Source organism: the organism of the source record quoted next, unplaced genomic scaffold, assembly GCF_019419815.1.
Source record: "Pyrus x bretschneideri cultivar Hongxiangsu unplaced genomic scaffold, Pyrus_bretschneideri_v1 Contig102, whole genome shotgun sequence".
Classification (NCBI taxonomy): domain Eukaryota; kingdom Viridiplantae; phylum Streptophyta; class Magnoliopsida; order Rosales; family Rosaceae; genus Pyrus; species Pyrus x bretschneideri.
The window spans coordinates 685,086-693,660 of NW_025999394.1; positions in this window are offsets into that span (position 1 = coordinate 685,086).

The following is an 8,575-nucleotide window of genomic DNA, read 5'->3' on the forward strand; positions in this document are numbered from 1 at the left end:
AGGACGCTCTTGAGACACAGGACGTGACGAGATTTGCCTTCGCATTTGTGGCTTGTTTACGTGCTAAATTCCATGAAAAATTAACAGATATTATGCACTTACCAAACAGGCCCTTAGGTTTGAACCCGAAAACAGAGTCATGCAATGCCAAATCCATGGAATTGAACAGAGCCTATATGGGTTTTGGTTATAATGTCTGATTTGACGAAAATTGCCGATTTTGAACAGTTGTTTCAGTTCACCATAATAAAAATTAGGGTTTTCTTTTGTGATTTTTCAAGAACTTTGCATTTGTAATTGTTCAATTTGAGAGGGAAATGCGGGGATATGATAGAGATGTAAGTGTAAACACGAATTTTCCTGAAACAAGAATACGTGTACAAAATATATTTTGTATTAATGATTTTAGGGTTACAATCTCTTTGTAATTTGATCCTCTGATTCTATCTTCGTAGAGTGTAGGTTTGTGGATGAGTTGTTAATCCAAAGGGCCGTCAGGGCTTGATCTAGGGATGAACAGTTGATGAATGGATCTTCAAGGGCCGCTGGGCTTGATCTTGAAGAATGGGTGTATGGGTTTGTTGATTTTTTTTTTTTTGGTTAATCCAAATGGTCGTTGGGGCTTGATCTTAGGATGAACAGAAGATAAACGATAAACATTTTCTTCAAGGGCCGTCAGGGCTTGATCTCGAAGGTTGAGGGAAGTTTCTTCAAGGAACGTCGGGGCTTGATTTTGAAGGAGGATTTGACGAAGAACGAAGAAGGTTTTACTGATCCTTCAAGATTTGCTTGAGAGCTTTAGAGTTTTAAAGCTTCAAGGTTTTGGTGTGATGTCAATTCCTCCTCTTTTCCTCTTGATGGAGAAGGTTATTTATAGGCCGAGAGAGTGAATCACTACCATCCATTTTTTGGTGAAGTGAGTGGATATTGTAGGTGAAATAAATGGAGTTGGTAGGTGAAGTAAGCACTTCAAGGCGTATCGTATACATGTATTTGTCACATGTAGAAGATGCATTTTGAAGTCCCTTAATGTAGATGTCAATCTAAGGGCTGTCGAGGCTTGATCTTGAATTGGGCTGGAAATTTCTTCAAGGGTCATCGGGGCTTGATCTTGAATTCGACTAGAAGATTTTCTGGTTTCCTCCAATCCTTGATTTTCCACAGGCTTAATCTTGAACTGGGTTGGAGGGTTTTTTGGTCTCCTTCGAAGGTCTGAACTTACTCCTTTTATCTGGAGTTGAATTTGATTTAAGGGTGGCGAACACTTGATTTTGAATCGGACTTGTGATTTCTTCAAGGGCCATCGAGGCTTGATCTTAAATGAAAATAGGACCATGAGTGGTTTCAGGATTCAGACATGTGGCAAGCAAGCACGAGATGGAGGTGATGGCCTGTTTCTTTGTTCAATCTTTCCAATTCATATTGAAGAGGGTTAGGGGATGAATCAACACGTGCAGTTGTTGCGTTTGCTGACGATCCACAAGATTGATGTTTCATTGTCACTCGCCTTAGCTCTTCTCCAGGCAGACGTGATATCTTCTCTGGAAGTGTATCAATTGTTGAAGACGACTACTCGAGAGCAACACTAGGTAAGCAATCAGGGAATAGGTTCCAGGCAGTTGGTTCCAGATCGGAAGGCTGATTCCAAGTGCCAACTGATTGCTCTCTTTCTCATTGCCCTGCAGGTAAGAACAAAGACAAAGGAAAGGACACGAAGAAAGCATGATATGAGATACTCTTACTTTTGACCATGATGATATGAGATACTTTTGCTTTTAAAGAAGTACTGGCGATTTGATGGCGTCGCGCGGTGAGGCTTTGTTCCTTAGCGACGGTGTCAGCGGAAGGTTGTTGAGGCTTCTTAAGCTCTTTGATTAGAAAAACTATATCGAGCTTGGATTTGACTTAAACTCATCTGTCTGGATTATACGGTTCTGCAGGGGAGGGCGTCGTGCTACAGTGATTTGTTCCAGCTCCTTGTACTGCATTCTTCTTTGCTTGTTTCTTTTTGCATAGCCGAGGTGGTGCGCAACCCTTTACCTTCAAATGGTCTTTTAGAGCATCACTTCTCAGCTATTCTTCCATGCTTGGCAGCTTCAATGTAAAGAGCTGACATCGTGTCAACTGTCTTGAAGTATTTGCTAAGGGAATTAAAGACTTACTAGCAGTTGAAGAAGAGCACTCAAGAGCATCGCTAGGTAAGCAATCAAGCAAAGGTTCTAGGCAATCAGTTCCAGATCGGAAGTTTAATTTCGAGTTTCGACTGATTGCTTTCTTTCTTCTTGTCTTGCAGACAAGAGCAAGGGCAAAGGAAAAGTCAGGGGAAAAAGCATGATATGAGATACCTTTACTTTCGTCCCTGATGATATGAGATACTTTTGCTTTCGAAGAAGTAGCAGATGAATCAGCACATATATTTGTTGCGTTTGTCTCCACATGCTTCGATCTACTGTCTCTTTCTGCCTTATCCGTTCTCCAGGCATCTGGTATCTTCTTTGAGGGTACATCAACAGTTGAAGATGAGTACTTGAGAGCAGTGTTGGGTAAGCAATCAGGGAAGGGGTTCCAGGCAGTCGGTTCCAGACGAGAAGCTTGATTCCAAGTGCCGACTGATCGCTCTCTTTCTCTTTGTCTTGCAAAAAAGAACAAGAACAAAGGAAAGGACGTGGAAAAGGCATGCTATGAGATACTCTTACTTTCGACCCTAATGATATGAGATACGTTTGCTCTTGAAGACTTGGTTGAATAGGTGTTTTCAAGGAAGAAGAAAACTAAGCATATTGAGAGGTTTGGTTGTAGCTGCATTCTTGGCAAAGAAGAAGAGTCATGCATTTTGGTTGTATGCCTTGCCATGAATGTTGACATATATAGGGATTTTAATAGCAGGTAGTGGTGCGGGTGCAACTTTGTCACCCACACTTGTCGGCAAAAGTGTGGTAGTTGGGATAGTGAACTCCATGCGTTTTCAACTTTGTCAGAGATCTTTGGCAAAGTTGCACGCGTTATCTAAAAGTTGAGATTGCGTCTAAAAAGCGTTGATGAACTTTACGTAGGAAAATCCGGCTTTTAAGATTTGAAGAGTGGTGTCTCTTCGATTTTTTTTTTTTTTTTTTTTTTTGAATTGGTGGTTGTGTTGCCTCTCCTTTTATAGAGGTATCGATCACATCCAACATGCATACTTTGAAGATTGCCTGTTCGTGAAAATCGTCTCCGGTGTATTTTTTTTTTAGATTTTACTTCATCCCACCCTTTTCTTTTAACATATTTGAAAATGGCTAACTCATCTAACATTTGCTTGGATTTGAGTCTCAGCGGTGATACAGGTGTGCTGCATCAGGGTAATATATGGTGCTCGTCTTTCTTATCTTCTAATGGCCCTCTTACAGGTGAAGACTCCGTGATGAGGGATGCAACAACGGCTACGGTAGTAGCTAGGAACCTCCTCACTCCTAGAGATAATAGGCTGCTTTCAAGACAGTCCGATGAGTTGGCCGTTCAAGAGTCCCTAGCTCTCAATGTTCAGTGCGCGGGCTCTGTGTACAACATGGGCCAACGCCTACTTGCTCGAACCCGTCAAATTGAATCATTGACGGCTGAGGTGGAAAATCTTAGACAAGAGATCAGATAGCTTAAGCGTGAGAATAGAGATTTGCACATGCTTGCAAATAATTATTAGACGAGCATAAAGATGAAGCTTGATCAGTTGCAAGAATCTGAAAGTCAAATTCAAAGTGACCATCAGAGGTTTGTGGCTTTCTTCCAAAGGCACCTTTTGCCTTTGTCATCTAGCGTTCAACCAAGTATTAAGGCTTTGAATAATCTATCTTCAATGCCTTCCGCTTCTAGGGTTTTGCCAAGTAGTGGGGCTTCACGTGAGCAATCTTTGTAAGGCTCCCTCTTTTTTCTTTCTTTCTTTTTTTTTTTCTTTTTTTTTTTTTGGTACGCATTTGTAATTTCTCGGAGATATCAATAGACATGCTTTATTTCATTCAGCGTATTGTGCTAAATATAGATAAAAAACATATATCTCACCAAGATGTGTTACTTTCCTTTTTTTTTTCTTTTATATATATATATATATATATATTTTTTTTTATTGTACTTTTCCAAGGTGGTGCTGTGCACCATCCTTCCTATTTTCTTCTTTGCAATAACTTTGTCGCCACCACCTCTTTTCCTTTTCCTTCTTGACTTGCTAACAGTAGCTTGCAATTGTGAGTGGTTTCAGCTTTTGGCATTGTGAGAGCCGAATGCCCTCTAATCTACTAATTTAAACAATTGGCAGCTGGTGCTGCCTTTGAAAGTGTTTCCCAACATCATCATTGCTGCCTTTTTTTTTTTTTTTTTTTTACCTTCACATGGTGCTCGAAGCCTTTATAATTGATACACACACACACACACACGCATATATACATATATATATATACATATTATTTATTTATTTATTTGCACAGTCATCTTATTACATTCTTCATTGCATGCGGATTTCTGTTTGCACAGGCACCTCATTACATTCTTCACTGCATGCGGATTGCTATTTCCACAGTCACTGTAACATTATTTGCATAGTCGCTGCACTTCATTCGCTTCTTTGGGTTCATGTGCACATATATATATATATATATGTATTTATATAGGATCGAACCGTCATCGCGCAACCATTGCATAGCCACTGCATTGCTTGCTGTCTTGCATCCCGACTGCCCTATCCTGCAATCCTGCATTGCTGGTAACTGCATGCACTGCTTCCTCGCTACACTGCGTTCTCCGTGTCTGCCGCCCATTGAACTGGGTGCTGGACCAAAAAGGTGGTTGTGAGCGTAGGTTTGAACTGCCAGGGCGAGTTGTTTTCCACTTCTTCAACCTCTGCAGTTCTCTGTGCTATTTGTGGGAGTTCAGTTGCGGTGGATGGGAAGAAGAGGAAGCAGTCACCTAGCAAGTTTCTTCGCACGGCCTTTACTCTGTAAGGTTTATTCCTTTTAAGCTGAGGACGATTTTGATATGTACATATATATATATATACACACACACACACACATATTGATTTTGACATGCATTTATATATATATATATATGCACGGACATTGAATGTCCCATCACCATGTGTGTGTGTGCACCTTTTGTATATATATCCAAATTTATAAACACGGAAATTTCTTGAAAACAAGAACACGTGTACAAAATAATATTTTGTGTTTAATGATTTTGGGTTACGATCTCTCTCAAATTTGGTCCTCTGATTCGATCTCCGTAAGATGTAGATTTGTTGATCCAAGGGACGTTGAGGCTTGATCTTGGATGATCAGTTGGAAGTTTCTTCAAGGGCCTTTGGGGCTTGATCTTGAAGGTTGATGGAAGTTTCTTCAAAGGCCTTCAGGACTTGATCTTAAAGGTTAATGGATGAGCGGATCTTCAAGGGCTTTTGGGCTTGATCTTAAAGAAAGGTGATGAACGGATCTTCAAGGGCTGCCGAGGCTTGATCTTAAAGAACGATTGGTTTTCTTCAAGGGGTCGTCGGGGCTTGATCTTAAATGAATAGTTGGTTTTCTTCAAGGGCTTTTGGGCTTGATCTTGAAGAATAGATGTGTGGATTTGTTTGTTGATCCAAGGGTTGTCGGGGCTTGATCATGGATGAAAAGTTGTTGAACGGATTTTTTAGGGCATTCGAGGCTTAATCTTGAAGAACAGTTGGTTGTTGATCCAAGGGCCGTCAGGGCTTGATCTTGGATGAACAGATCTTCAAGGGTCTTCGAGACTTGATCTTGGATGAACGATTGCCTCAAGGATTTGACGAAGAACGAAGAGTGTTTTCTCCATTCTTCGGGATTTTTGGGAATTTGGGGGTTGGATGCTTGAGAGCTTTAGAGTTTCAAAGCTTCAAGGATTTTGGATGTGTGGGGAGTATTCTCTTCCATTTTGGGAGTAGAGAAATGTATTTGTGAATTGGTTGATTTTGATGATGATTTTGCCGTACACAGTTTATGTTATTGCGGGCCAGGAGCGTGGTGCGTTTGTTTTAGGGGTAGTAGCGCTTCAAAAATCTGTCGTTGATGGGGCCGATCTTCAAGCCATCTTCTGCCATGATTAAGTAGGTGCCGTTGGTGTAGACCTCTTGTACTAAGTATGGTACATCCCATTTTGATGTGAACTTGTTTTTTGTTTTGTGATTTGTGATGATAGGCCTACACAATGCCAGTACGAAATCTCCGGCTTCGAAAGACCTTGGGCGGACCTTCTTATTGAATGCCTTGGATAGCCGTGCTTGGTAGCATTCTAAGTGTTATTGAGCTTCGAGCCTTCTTTCATCTAGCACTTCCAACTCTTGAAAGTGCAACTTTGCATTTTCTTCATCAGTCAAGCCTTTTTGTATAGCCATCCTTAGTGAGGGGTTTTAACTTTCGAGCGGTAGAACAGCTTTCACACCATATACAAGAGAATAAGGTGTAGCTTGAGTAGGAGTCATATGTGTAGTCCTATATGCCCAAAGTGCTTCACTTATTCTTTCATGCTAGTCTCTCTTTATTCGACCGACTACCTTTTTCAAGAGGTTGCATAGCGTCTTGTTGAATGCTTCTGTGAGGCTGTTGGCCGGAGCATGATACATGGAAGACTTTTGCTGCTTGAACTTGTATTTGTCGCAAAGCTTGTCCACGAGTCGGTTGGAGAATTGTTTTCCGTTGTCAGTGATAATGTAGCGAGGCATACCATATCGGTGGATGATATGCTCCTTGATGAAACGAATGATGATTTCTTTTTTGACTTCCCTTAAAGGTATAGCTTCAGCCCACTTGGAGAAGTAATCTGTTGCAGCTAGGATGTAAGCTTCTCCTACAGATGACTCTGGTGTAATTGGTCCTACAACGTCCAATCCCTATGCGTCGAACGGCCATGAAGCAACTGTAGGGTGTAGTGGTTCAGGCGATTGATGTATGAAGTTGGCGTGGAATTGGTAGGCTTGGCACCTTTTGGCTTGTTCCAGGCAGTTCTTCACCATGCTCGGCTAGTAGTAACCCATTCTTTTGAGTTGAAAATGTAGCTTTGGTCCAGACTGATGCGCCCCACACACACTTGAATGTGCTTCTTCTATGGCTTGATTGGCTTCTTCCTCACCTAGGCATCTCAGGAGCACTCCTTCAAGAGAGCATCGGTAGAATGTTCCTTTGTAGTAAAGGAAGCGGGGTGTTCGTCGACGTATTTCGGAACGGTGTCTAAGATCATCTGGAAGCTTTCCGTGCTCTAAGTAGCCGATCAGTGGCTGTCTCCACTCTTTGGTGTCGACTGGAAGTACTGAGATGACATTTGTATCATCCAGTAACATTTCAGTAACGAACGGGATCACCCATCTTTGGTAAACTAGCACGTCTGCAGCTTTATCTTTTCCTAGTGTCATACTCGAGGCTAGATTGGCGAGAGCGTCTGCCATTTGATTTTCCTTTCTTGGCACATGTTCTACTGTCACGGCCTCGAACTTTTGTAGTAGTTGAGTTGCCAACCGGAAGTATGGGACAAGATCATCTTTCCTCACCTTATATTCAATTAAGAGTTGATTGATTATGAGCTTGGAGTCGCTATATACCTCAAGAGCTGTGATTTCCATGTTGATCGCCATTTGGAGCCCAATAATCAACGCTTGGTACTCAGCAACATTGTTGGAGCATAGCTCATTCAGTTGGAAGGAGTAAGGTAGTATTTTCCTTTGTGGCGACATGAATACTACTCATGCCCCCTCTCCGTCTGCTTGTGCCGATCCGTTGAAAAACATCATCCATGTCGGGAAGATGTTGATGTAGAACACCTCCTCGTCAGGCAAGTCGCCTAAGATTTTCCAATCAACCGGGATTCGGTGATCGGCAAGGAAGTCTACTAGCGCTTGTTCCTTGACGGCTTTAGCTAAGACGTAGATGATCTCATATTGATTAAGAAGCAAAGCCCATTTAGTGAGTCGTTCTGTCAAGACTGGCTTGGACATGACGTATTTGACAGGGTCAGCTTTAGCAACCAGGTGGATGGTGTAAGCATGCATGTAATGTCTGAGCTTCTGAATGGCAAACATCAAAGCGAGGCACATCTTTTCTATTGGGGAATAGTTCAACTCAGCGCCGGTGAGAGTTCGACAAAGGTAGTAAAGTGCTCATTCTTTCTGGGATTCATTTTCTTGTGCCAAGAGTGCTCCGATTGAACTTTCCTGAGCAGTAATATACAATATGAACGGTTTCCCGGGCACAGGTGCTCCTAGAACAGGTGGACTTGACAAATATTTCTTTATGTTTTCAAAAACATTATGACATGCTTCATCCCATACGAATGAAACATCTTTCTTCATAAGGCGACTAAACGGTTGACAACACCCTGCGAGGTTAGAGATGAAGCGTTTGATGAAAGCTAGCCGTCCTTGTAGACTTTTCAGCTCATGTAGGTTTCTTGGCTCGAGCATGATTTGAATGGCCTTAATCTTTGATTGGTCCACTTCAATACCACGGTGCTTGACGATGAAGCCGAGGAATTTTCCAGAGGTGACGCCAAACACACACTTTAACGGGTTCATCTTGAGGTTGTATTTTCGCAGCCTTTCGAA